This window comes from Cynoglossus semilaevis, chromosome 1, assembly GCF_000523025.1.
Source record: "Cynoglossus semilaevis isolate Cse_v1.0 chromosome 1, Cse_v1.0, whole genome shotgun sequence".
Classification (NCBI taxonomy): Eukaryota; Metazoa; Chordata; class Actinopteri; order Pleuronectiformes; family Cynoglossidae; genus Cynoglossus; species Cynoglossus semilaevis.
The window spans coordinates 31,243,631-31,256,947 of NC_024307.1; the positions used below are offsets into that span (position 1 = coordinate 31,243,631).

At 41.1% G+C, this 13,317-nt stretch overlaps 1 protein-coding gene and 1 long non-coding RNA gene across 4 annotated transcripts in view; one reads left to right on the forward strand and one right to left on the reverse strand.

The window, feature by feature from the left end:
• The window catches only part of LOC103390288 (nuclear factor 1 B-type), a 59,042-nt gene that overhangs the window by 11,345 nt on the left and 34,380 nt on the right, over positions 1-13,317 (forward strand). The window lies entirely within an intron of this gene.
• The window catches only part of LOC112487089 (uncharacterized), a 14,198-nt gene continuing 4,039 nt past the window's right edge, over positions 3,159-13,317 (reverse strand). Inside the window, exons 2-3 of the long non-coding RNA XR_003049822.1 lie at positions 12,781-12,831; positions 3,159-6,048 (exon numbers count right to left, since the gene is read on the reverse strand). This is a non-coding gene — a long non-coding RNA (uncharacterized LOC112487089). The remainder of the gene's footprint in view (positions 6,049-12,780; positions 12,832-13,317) is intronic.

A 13,317-nucleotide genomic window follows, 5' to 3' on the forward strand; every position in this document is an offset into this window, starting at 1 on the left:
GACAAGCAGAGTGGTTGCGCAGGAGACACTAACTTCTCTGTGCACCCCCCCCCTCCCCCCATCCCATCCTCGGCCCCGTCAAAGTCTTTTCAGTCCAGACAGGGAGGTGATGGTTGTCTCCTCTTTTGTCTGGCAGTCCGGTACAGTATGTCTCATCCCCGATGGCTGGACAAGACCTGGGCAGGACAGACACAGACAGGCCTGACACTAAACTGCTGCACAAAATGTACTTTTGGGTGGGCACATTGCTGTTTAGTCTGGGTGGGGCAGCGGTGGGGGTGAATCCCCGGAGGAGTTCTCTTCAACGTCAGTGCAGTGGGTCAAAGTGGGGATATGGTGTCTGGGGCTTGGGAATGGCCTGCTTGGGAAGGATTCATCAGCACCCCATTGAGTTGTCAAAGCCAGCCAAAGAATTTCCACTCCTCCCTCACATATGTCAGGTTCCTGGCTCAAAAAGCTCCCAAATTTAGAAGGCTAATCTTGACGAGCAGTAGACACCATATATTTGCTGTAGTAAACAATACAGCTCCCAGCGTGGTTGTTTCTTTTTATCGAGCTGTGCTGTATGAAAAGTTATAGAACAGTATGTAAAAAAAAGGCAGGAAGGGTAAGAAAATAAGTCATTGACATTTTTAGCACTTACATAAACATGCTGTCTTTTATGAAAGGCAGCGCAGGGACTGTGTGTGATTAAAGTGAGCCATATAGAGGGAGTGGCAGGAGGAGAGGAAATGTGGACACCATGTTGATTGGAGCATCATGAAAATCTCATGTCTTGGGACCACCAAACTAGCAGATGTTTTACATTTTTATTGAAGCATTTCCTCCACATGTATGACTACTGTTTTTTTTACTCTCTTTTTACAGGGATTTTTAGATACATAAATCGAAAATTTAGTCAAGCACCAGCATATTCTTAAAAGGACATTCTTAGACCGTGGAACAAACTCTTATTTTGAACATTAACATCACTTTTCCTTTACCGGAATCTTGTAAATTTTCATTTGATGAGAATTTGGATGATTTTAACTATGGGAAACACCAGAGTCAGTGGTTTTTGTAATGACAAAATTACTTTGCCACTTTAAAACTATTAGTTTTAGGAACAAACTAGTTCATTGCAATCTGGGTCTTGTGATGAAAGCCTGCTGCAGCACCAACATGATGGTTAATGAAGCCCATTACTTTTACAGTGGAAGAAATGGGCCTGTAACCATGGTGTCCTCTGAAAGCCCATATGATCAGGCTCCAGATAGCTCAAATTCTTTGCAAATTGACCCACTCTTTACTCTGGCAGAAAGCTGCAGCTGGTAGTTTTAGCTCTGAGAAAATCCTTTGAAATTTTATAAGCAAACGCAAAAATGCACACACGCGGACACATGTCAGCACTCACAGGCCCATAGCCATATGCAGAACACCACAAACCTATTCACTGTACATGCAGCAGATTATGGTCCATTCAGCTCAAAAGACTACATTTAAATTAATTGAACCACACCTATTTAAAAAAACAACAACAGCGCACCGAAAACTGAAAGTGAGAGGGATTTTAAAGCTTATTCCAGATTTACCATGTCAGGATAGTAATTAGACATCTAACATGTGCTCAATTCCACAGCCCACAATTACATTGCGGATTCTTAACCAAAAAATAACTCTACTCCGCCATCTATGCCTTAAAACACATGCTGCGTCTTATAATGCCAAGACATTTTGGCCAATACAAGATCAACACTCACTCGGCCTCTTGTTGTCCCACTTTGGCCTGTCTAATAAAACACAGACTTTGTATAATTTGAACACTGTCCAACAGAGCTGTGATGTAATAGATGATCACGCCGTGGTCTTCTCAGGGTTGTTTGCAACCTGTGGTCTCAGATTTCTGCTGGCTTAATGTAGCCTTTTTAAGCTGCCGTAATAATGACCCTGGTTGACCTGCATATGGCTAAACTTGTAGCACTCAGACTCAGACTCATCACCTCTTATTGGCTCCCAGCTGATACTGCATGGTGGTTCCCCAGAACATCTTTATCTGCTTATGCAGGTCTGCTGAACTAAGTGTTGGATGCACACTAGACATATTTTTGCCTGGTTTTCTGTTAAAACCACTGGCTGTAACTCACATTGCCATGTGTGTCTTGTTAAGGGCAGTTATGACAAATGGCAGCAGCTGTACAAACTAATCTCTCTGTAGCTTTCACACATGGCGCCCAATTAACAATGGACCACTGTGGGGCCCTAATCCATGGTGCAGCCATCTTCTGGTTCTGTTCACTGAGCCAAATGCCCCAGGAGACTCTTCTCCAACGCACTTAGGCTAGCCAACCTCTTACATCAGATGGGAGGTGGTGGTGAGCACGACAAGACCTGTTTGGGTTTAAGAACTTTGTAGCTTCCTCGTGTGTTTCCAATAGCATTTCTTGCTCTCAGTGACGAAGAGCATGAGCTTTATTTGCCGGTCTGGGGAGTTCACTGGGATTAGGTTGCAGTTCTGGTTGCATTGCACTCGAGCATTTGGACTCAGATGATCATACACAAACAACAAATGAACTTACATTTTGATTGACTTCATTGAAACAAAGCATGTGAGTGCATCTGATAGACCTGGTAAAATGAGAGCCCAACAGCTGCATGAGAGCTGGGTCTGTTGGGGTGTGTACTGAAAGCTGCTGTGATTTATCTTTGCTGCCATTGTTGATGTTTACTGTAGGTGTGATGATATACTTATCTTACTGGACTGTATAATACTCCACTGCACTTCAAGTATAAAGTACAGAAATTTGCCTTGGGACATAAGAAGGCAGGCAAATTTTAAACCATCTTTAAAAAAAAAAATCATTGGATTCGTCCCAACCATCCATTTGGTTAATCCACCAATTTTCATCGATTTTTCCAGGAACATATTTCAGTTCATTTGCCAACAGTGTTTTATAACTCCCGGCATTTTAATTTTAAGAAGTTGAAATACATAATGCTCAACAGGTACAGTGAAGTAAACTGTCAATTATAAAATCACACAGTGTGACTTTCTTGTTTCTTTATTAATTCTCTACTCTGATGGGAAACAAAGCCACAAACAGGAGCTTGAGACTCAAAAGAAGGGTGATGATGGGTCGATGGCCACTAGGAAAACAGTGCGGACCCCTGCCAAAACTATGACATGAATGAAACAAATGGATGAAGGAAAATGAAAATGGTTGGGGTGTGATCTCTGGCAGGGAGTGCAGAACCAGTGCCAACTATTATGAATGGGAAACCGCTGCTGAGTGAGTGAAAAAAAGAAAGAATTCCTTTTTTTTTGCAACCACCATCCAAGAATAATTAACTGCATGCAGGCTTTCTGGTGAGGGTGGAGAAAGCCACAAGGCACTTGACTCGCATTGCAGTGTGCAGGAGGACAGCAAAAACACAGAAGAGGAGAAAACGTGAGTGAGTACAATGTAGAGCAGGTGGACTTACAAGTGAAGTGGAAAAAGTGGCAACTTTAAAACTTTGAAATGTTATTTATGAAGTTAAATGAAAACACAGGAAGTCGGCTTACAAAAAAAATCATTTTAATTTAGTTTATACACAGAAACAAATGATTTATTAAACATTGTGCTGAGGATAAATTAGAAGATTATTAATCACATTTGTATAAAGACCAACTGAAAAAATATCAAAATTTTAAAAATATGTTTCAACACATATGTATTTATAAAAAATGTTTTTAGATTTTTTTGTCATCTGAGAAAAAAAAAAGAGAGAATAATTATGTTCCATAGTGTGTGTATCTTGTTCAGCAACTCTCTCTACACATATTTAAATATGTTAACTCTTATTAGGAGATGACCAGGGGGCAGGACAGTAGGCAGATGCCCTGCATATCACATGGGCCCAGTCACGTACACTGTCTCTAAATGTGATAAAAACTGCATATATGTAGCTTTTTTAAAGGAAAGAAATTTTAAAAAATATTTTACTGATCCCGAACTTCATGATACCTCTAGGGGTTTAATGCAAAAGCAATTAAACAAATTATTTACCAACCAGAACCTCAAAAAATGCAGAATTTTGAAACATTTTTTAACACTTTACCACACTCTGGCCGAGAGCAAGATTTTTGTTATACCGTTAACGTAATCAGCATCTTGTGTGCCACTAACATCGCTCAGGGTCGACAAGGCACTTATTGTTTAGAGGCAAATGCGGCAAACAAAAAGTTGTTTTCCCATTATGGCAATCAAAGCAGTGTTATCAGCAATCAGCATTTTCTCACCCAGAGGCAGAGAGAAGAATGCCCCATTGACTGATATGGCTTGCTGGGCGGATTGTGCTGATCTCTCAAAGAAAAGACCAGTGGCTGTGGCAGACCCCCAGACCCCAACTGCCTCCCTACGCTTTGCCTTCTTCCCTCTATATGTCTCAATACTTGAGGATCTTAGATCAACGGAGCTTAGGAGATTTTGTGTGTGTGTGTGTGTATTGTGGCGGTGCCGCTGTTCCAGTCTGTGTGGGAGGGGGGCCCTGAAAAGGCCGATCCGTCACCTGCCAGACTGTTGGAATGTTAACGCCATGGCTCTGATAATTGGATTTTGTACGTCTGTGAGGAACGTCCAACAACTTTTACCCTCTTATTGTTCAGCCCCAGCCTGAACCCTCAATAGGGCTTGTCCATGTTTATATAAGCACTTACATCTCAATAAAGACTGTTCATAATGTGTGTGTGTGTGTGTGTGTGTGTTAGCGAGGTTTCTGAATCAAAGCCTTGTGTGCAGGAGGCAAGTGAAAATGTGAACGCCTAAGTGTGTCAGAGAATCAGGATTTGGCCAATATTAAACATATTAAGAGATTTGTTCAGTGTTAAAAAGGGATTTTTACAGATTTTAGGGCTGCTGCAGATAAGACTTTATGTATACTTGGATTACAGATTTTAGGCAACTGTGTACTCAAACATCACAGATTTGCCAATCACAGCTGTGCTCACATTCTCTTTGCTTTGTGTACAGTCCAAGGTGGGCACACCCTCTCCAAGGTCAAAGGTTAGGAGGAAGTGCTGCCTGTTGGCGGAAAGTGTTCAAGGCGTACATGGTCAAAGATGATTTGGATAGTTATGGCCGTTGTTTGCGTCAGGGGGAGTCTGGAATCAAGCCGGGAGCTGTGACGCACTGTTTTCCCCCTCACTGGCCTCCCATGCTATTTCCACCCAGGCTGCAGCGGCTTGAGCTGGTTAAACTTCTCAGCTTCACTGACCTAAATTCCTCATATTCACCTCAGAAGACCTTAAGCTGAAGGTTTTTTTTTTTATTATTATATACATTCTCTGTGAGGACCACATGTTTTCTTTGTATTAATGTTCCTTCCTGTACACAAGGAAGCTTCGCTGGTGGAAAAAAAAGGCCATCACATTCCAAGCTGAAATACGCCTAGATTCTGTAGAACTGTTAGAAACAATGACAGAGGATGTTCATTTGGTCCAGGGTCCTGTTGTGGTCCGATAAATGACCTCTAATTGCATTTAATCTCTGTTTAAAATCTGTTAAAGTAAGGCTTTTCACACACAATTACTCTGGTATGTTTACCGAACAGCTGTTATGTGGGTCTCACTCGATTTGATGGATTTGGTTAGCTTCTCTACTGTAGTTACAATGAAAATTCATAAAATCTTAACATTTTATTTCTTCTTTAAACAAAATTGCAATTTGTAAAACACTATAATTAAACCCAGTGCCCATTATTATTATTGAATATAAGTGTAATTGGCAGCAGAAAGTATCTTATGAATGATATCTATGTGGCTCCTTTTATTTAGAAGCCCTTTAAAATTCATCTTCTGCTCCCTTCCCCTTTAACCTGGCAGTAGTGAGCTGTTGCATAAACAATGGTCTGGGCAGCCACCTTCAGGCTATTGTAGCCTTTCACGGGTCTGAACTCTGGCCAAAAGGATGTTGTTGCAGCAGATGCACCGTAGCCAAACACACGAGCCAACCAGAGACCACGGATCCAGGAGGCGAGCACAAACTGGACGATACCCAAAGATAGTGTTGTTTGACAGCTGCTGGATCGACTCTGAAATTTAAACAGAGAGCACTGTTTGGCCACAGGCTTAAAAAATGACGCATGCCTTGTAAATGTCACAACTAAAACTAAACTTGACTCGCCTTTTGGACCAGAGATGAAGAGCCCTAACGTGTGTGTGTGTGCGCGTGCCTGTGTGATTTGACATGGTTCCTGTGTTTAGTATTCATAATGAGGTGTTACAAAATGCATGCTCTCTTGCATATCTTGCTCGACTCACCCACCACCTGTATAAACAGGAGTATTGTGAAACAGTTCGAGGGAACGGCTCTTCCCAGGCTTGTTGTCAGAATGAGGTCAGCAAATGCTACTCTTTTTCTCTCTCGTTCCCACATTTTCTCCTGCTCATTGTTGTACTTGGTACATATGAAGCACTTGAGGAATAAGGCCACCAGATTGTGTCAACACATTTGTACGCAAAGTCACTAGGCTTGTGTTTTGCAAGACAATTGTAATATTGACTGGCCAACTGTTCAATGCATAAGTCTCTTATGGCATGTTTTGTTTCTGGATTTTAAAAAAAAACCATTATATTGTATTTTATGCTTCTATCTCAAACAGTTAGGAAACTGAGCCTCAAATCTGTTATTTCAACAGTAACAATAAGAAGTTGCTTGAGCCATAATGCAATCATCATTACAATCAGACGTTTAGGCCTTTGGGGAATCCTGGAGAACTGTTGAATCCACTAAATTAATATTGCTTTGGAATTGAAAGAGGTTGGTGTTTTTGAATACTTACAGTATGACATGATAAACTGCTGAAACCTTCGCCTAGAACAGCAGATAATAAAAGGAAATCAAGACATCACATGTTTGTGATACAAAATGACGGAGCAGCAGACTGTGCCAACCCACCATACACTGTGCTTCCAATGGCAGTGCCTGTGGACTGTGCCGTGTCTGGAACACTGTAACAGGATCTCCAAGTAGGAGAACAAAATGGGCGCTTTGTGTCCAAGAATTGTCCAGACAGAACCAGATAAAAAAAAAAAAAAACAACAAGGGTGAGCTGCTTCTACAACTTGGGCAAATAACCTCTTATCTAGGTTATGCAGCCAGATAGAGTCAACTGCAGAGACAGCCCACTACCAGGAATGGCTCTGATGGTGATGTGAGTAGCTAAAGAAGTTATTGTTCTTCAGGCACAGGTTCACATGTTGCGTATTGGGTGAAAGTAAAAGACAAATGACAGTCTCCTTCTAAAACTTAAAGATACGTTTTTTTTTCAAGTTTATTGTCCTTTTGTATAATTACTATTTGTTCCAGCAGAGGGCAAGCTCAACCCCAAATCGTGTTTTTTCCAATAGCAAGCATGCTTGGTCTTTTGGCATTTTACATACTCTGCTATTTGACCATTGTGTTATTTACTAAATATACATTTTTGTTCCTCTATAGAAAAAGAACCTCGCTGCCCACTCACATAACAAAACTTTTAGGAGAAGCTAATAGTTTTGCAAGCAAGTTTTAGGGCCTCCTTTGGTGAACAATTGTTTCAAAGAACTTCCAAAGAATCTGATCACTTCATCTCTGACTGCCTTTGAAGGACTAGCATGTCATGTTAAATATATTTAACTTGAGGTTTTTTTTTTGTTTTTTTTTTAAGTGACAGCTCAATTACACAACACGGAGTTGAGGCACAGCACCTTTCCTACATTTAATTTCAACCTGAACCCTGCTTGTTCAAAGGAACAAGTAGTATGTGGCTGATTCCATGCTCAGATTACAGTGTAACCCAATGGGGCCCAATTCTCATGGCGCTCATAATGTGGCTCATACATGCCACCCCATAACTGTGGTTGGCCCTCAGGGCTGTGTGTCGATCTCCCTCTGCCCACATCTCCCTGCATGTCGCAAAATCATCAATGAAAGGGCTGAAGCTGGGGAGGGTGAGTGAGGGGGGAGGCGGGGGCGGAGCAGATCGCTACATCGACCATATGTGTCGGCAGACCACAAAACACTGAAGCCATTACTTGGCCCATTCTAGTGAAATTGAAAGCAGGAGCCAGTAACAGCAGCAGCAATAGCTAGTTTTGGCTGAGTGCATGGGGGCAGTGTCAGGAAAGCCCAGTCAGATGGTAGTGCTCATGCTGACTTGTTGACGGCAGCAGGCTGCAGACGGCTGATGTCTTGTTGTCATAGCGCCAGCTCCTCCCTCTCACGACCTCTGAGTGATGACGCTTGTCTGCTCTTCTCTGTTTCAACTTTGTTAATGTGTCTGACTTTGCATGTGGTTATTGAATCACCGTACGGGCTAATAACTTGCCTGCTGCCATTTGGATACTGTGATATTTCAGCAATTTGGAAGCAATTTTGAAAATGACATTTCATTATTCATTAGAACCAAACGTCTCATTTAGATGATTTTCTCGAAAACTACGGCCAGGGTTTGTGCAGTGTTTAGGAATGTAGCTCAACTCTAAATGTTAGTTTATTTATGTGTACGATTGCATTAGGATCTTACATATATATTCTGATAAAGATGAAAAATGTATTCAGCTGCTGTGCCCATATAAACTGCAACAATACTCTGGCTCTAAGGTTGTTTAACAAGTCACAGTACAAACAGGACCCACTCGCTGTTCATTAGCCGACTCCAGTATCCAACTTTTCTGAAGTCCACATGTCTTTAAGGAACTACATGCATCCAATGCATTAGTTCAGGGTATAGTGTTTCATACAGCATACAGTCACATTGTGATTTTGGGTGATTTATGCACTAGACTTGAGGATTTCAGGATTATTTTGCCAAGTTTACATTTTTGGATTTATACCATTTAATTTAAAATGCCCTGTATTACGAGACGAGACAGTTCATTTTATCCACATTGTCACTGCACCGCTTTTGTCTTGTGAGTTTGACACAGTCTTCGTCTTCCACGTTTCAGCTCAGTTGTTCACGGTAGCTCAGTAACTTAATTTTGCCTGTCTGGTGCCACTGGGTTTAGGTATCATCCTAAGGCTCTTTCCTGTATTAGCTAACATTAACTGGAACCATTTATATCTTATTTATTTAATTTTTTTCTTGGACAGTGGGTGTTCTCGGGATAAAGCCTCATGGAAGAGACTTATCTTCAAGCGTGCGTCTGTCATCTGTTGTTGCAGACAGAGTGCTCTTTCATTCGCCCCAGTGAAAGAGGGTTCACAGAGATTTAAGGACCAGCATTGTTTGTGTTCTGTGATGCTTAATCACTTTTGATTGGACACCATATTAAAACTTGGGCTAAGGGTGAGAGAGAAAAGCTCTTCATTCAGGACCAGTAACCATCTTCTGAAAGGCCTAGGCAGCACCTCGTCGTAGGGTGGTTCAACAAGACAAAGACACACTCTGTGCTTTTTGTGTAAAAAACAGGAAAATAAAACTTAATGTAAACGTACAAGCTGTCTAATTTAATGCTAGGCCAAGTCTGATTTGCACGGTACTTGTGTTGAACTGAAAGCAGCAAAAATAACATGTATTTTATCAGGGTCTGTTAGCTGTTGAAGAAATTTAAAATTTAAATTTAAATTTCAAAATGTAAGAAAATGTCTTACCCTCACTCAATTTGTATGTGCTGATCATATACGATAAACCCAAACCCAAAAAGACTTAAGTGCATCTTATAGGTGATGCAACAGCAAAATAAAGCTGTTTTTCAGGTTTGTGAATGGTGTGAATGAACAAAAAGAACAAAAAGGCCAGACAGTTAAAAATGATTTTTAAAAATTGGTATCGTGCTGTGTTTTGTCAAGAAAAATCACTTTATTTACAGTAACAACTCAACACATCGGAAGAAGCTCTTTATCCACACTATCTTTTGCTAAGCTTGTGGGGTAAGATGGCGGCTTACTCCTGAAGCACTTCACTTTCTTACATGCATTTTTCCCATGCACTGCTGCACTGATTACACAGTGTTTACATATTCCATAGAGCTCAGTGACAGAGATAAACCTCTCCTGATGCTTATCCCTTGGCCACAACGTGGAAACCACTAAGATATAATGTAAACCAAACGTCACAGCTGCCCTTTCATGTCTTAATTGCCAGTTGTGCATGCTGAGCGAGAAGTTTGTGAGCTCAGCTTTAGGTGGAATTGGTTATATTAGAGTTAAGACATCACACAGTTTTTCCCTATTTAATGAGTGTTTTCACTTGGAAACAGTGAAATGCAGTAGTAGGTCCCTAATAAAAAGCTGAAACCCATAACCCTTTACTTTTAGGTGTTTTTTCCCCCAAAACATTATGTACATACAAACAATACTCAACTCCACTAGCTTATTCTTTTAAGTAAACATAGTTTCTGTGCATAATGTAGCGCTGTGTTGTGGGAATTAATATTTGTGGCAAGGGATATGCATTTGATACGAAATGTGATTAATGATCTGCACATCAATGAAAGAAGGGAGTGTTCCCCATAAAGTAGGTTGTGGGATTACTGAGAGCTCTACTCTGAGGACTGTGTGGCATTAATTGGCCCGTCTCTCCTGTGGCTCCAAGTGTTGCTGTCACTTTCCTCGGCACACTACCGTTTGTGCATGTTATCACTCTTGAGGTCCTCCGCAGTAAATGTGTCACAGAGAAATTGCACCGGTCTAAAAATACTTTTGCAAGATGTGATTCCCATAGTCTCACATTTGAGTTGTTGAGCGTCTGGGTCTGCAGCCAAGAATGGAAGTCAACTGCTTAAATCATCAACGTGTGGAGATATTTTGAGGGCTGCTGCTGTGTTTTCTTCTGTAAAACATTCAGTTGAAATTTCTGTTGTAATTTGCATTGGCAAGAACGCACTGCGTGGCCTTGTAACTTTGAAGTCTCTGGGCTATTGCAATGTCTTTACATAGCACCTGCACCACACCTTTGTTTATGTGCTGCTGAGAGCGATAACTTGCAACACAACTACTGTTAAGTATACATAGCTCTTTCAGGGCACACACACACACACACAGCCATAATTTTAAAGTTGTGTTTGCAGTACAGATTACAGTTGCCAAGGTTAACAAAGGGAAATGAGGTCGCCAACTACATTAATGACTAGGCGCTCTGTCAAGTCAGGCTGGTTTGTTATGTATCTCAGTTGCTTTCTGTTGGAACAGCTTCACAGGAGAATAACTCTGCATTAGGTCAGTCTGGGGATTAGGTTAATTGGAAAGGGTAAATTGACCATAGGTGTGAATAAGAGTGTAAACATGAGTATAAATGGTCTCTCTATGTTGGTGCTGAATGGAGACCCGTGCCCTGCTTTTCAACTGATGTAAGCTGGGATCGGCACCCGCACTGTGACCCTCAACAGGAGACGAACTTGAAGGTGGATGGATTCTTAGACTTTTTTTCCACTCCGCTTAGTCTTTGCTGTCTCCAAGATGCTTCCATAAATCTTAAACTAATCCTCCAAGTGCAAGCCTCTTAATTTGTTTTCCTGCTTTACATTCATGAAGATTTTCTCTAGCGACGTCTAAGCCATCACACTAACAACCCCAAGTGGCTCCTAATACTCCGACACATACTCCTCTGTAGCTGCTTTGAAGCTCCCTTTATATTGTTTATTGGGGCTATTTCCCTCCTCCCTCCCCTCTTGTTTACAAATGCTTCTCTATATGGCCCTCGGTGGGTACAGTAGACTTCTTCATGGCCACAGGGGCAAAGCTGAAGCCGACTTCAATCAAGAACTCAGAGAACCCACTTTATCTTGTGCTAAATTGTTTTTCCGGAAATTTGTTGTGAATGACTGTGTTGTTTGTGATGTGTTGTATAAGTCCATATCAAAACAATATCTGAAAACTTAATAAGGCATAATCCCCTTCTAGTTTTAATGCACCAGATGTATGTTAGTTTTCCATTCTTGCTAAAAAAAAAAAAGTCTGCTTAGCTGTTTGTCTAAAAGCAGGTCTAAGCAGTTGTTAAATAGAGAAGTGGAATGTTTATGAGGTGCTAATGACCTACTAATTCTTGGGTAAAGGCAAGTGACCAATTCAATGTGCTGAGTATTTATTACCTTTTGACCTTTGACCCTTTCTCTGACCTAAGTTTGTGTAAAACTTACAGGTCCAGTTTACTGTTACATAACAATCAACAACCATTTTGCTCAGCGACAGTAGTTGATTTAGATGTAGCATTGCTGCATTATATGGCATAGTTTTACTTTTGGAATTTATTTTGTTTGATTTGTACATAATTGGAAAAAAAAGTGTGCAGGTGCATTATGTCTGCCCAGAGCTGCTGTTCTTATTTAGTTGGTTGTCTCCTCAATGTAAAGTTTGTAAAGTTACTTCATTAGATTCGTATACTGTTAAGCAATAATTTAAGCAATAACCCATGACCTTCAATTGCCATTTTAGCATTAGCTACAAGGTGTTTTCAAACACAGTGTCAAAGGTAAATACTGAATAATGTAGAAAGTATCTTTGATGATAAAGTAATGCTATATTTGTATCTGTTTAATATCAGCTAAGTCCCAAAGATACAGTTATTATGAACTGTTTGACAGCACTAATGTACCTTATCCCAGGAGATAACATTGTTAATGTGTTGGAAATGTGTGTGTTTTTGTTCTTTATAGATGTAACACTGAAAAAGCTTGTATACCCTAACTATCCATGTCATTCAATTAGCTAACAGCCCTCTTTACTAGGCCTTGTTGTTTTTATGGCTTCCTCTGCTGAAACGTGCGTAAATAGCGGTGGATAAAACGAAGGGTGATTTAGTGGCCTCGTCACAATGTGGCCTGCTCTGGCCACCGCTTCCTACCTTTGTGTGGTCGAGAGCTCAGGGGTGCGGCAGCGGATACATTGCTCGGCTCTGTAAAGGGAAGGAAACCTGGTGTCAGAGGTGATTGCTTGCTGTTTCTGTTATCTGAGTAACAGACACTTGCAGAAAGACAGTGGCTGGGATTGAATGTGCTGTTCAGATACTTTTATGTAAATAAATAAAGGGTGAGGTGATTATTTTTTAATTTGTTTTAACAGTTTTTAAATAGTTTAATTAAAAATAAACATATTCTCAAGTTATAAAACAGAAACGATCCAATTAAAAACTTCTTGTATGTGGACGGTTGCTACAGGGTTTCTTTTTCCTGCTCTTCTCCGTACAGGCCTCTCCTGTAACCTTGAGAGAAGCCCGCGCAGGCCCCAAGTTCAACGAGTGCATGAGGCATATTTTCGCTGAGCGTGCTTGGACCGCCCCTCTAAACCCCCCGACCCCTCTTCCCCACCTCCTCGCCATACATACAGCGCCCCCCCCCCCCCCCCCCCCTAACAAGCACCCCCCGCACCCCCCCCCTCTCCC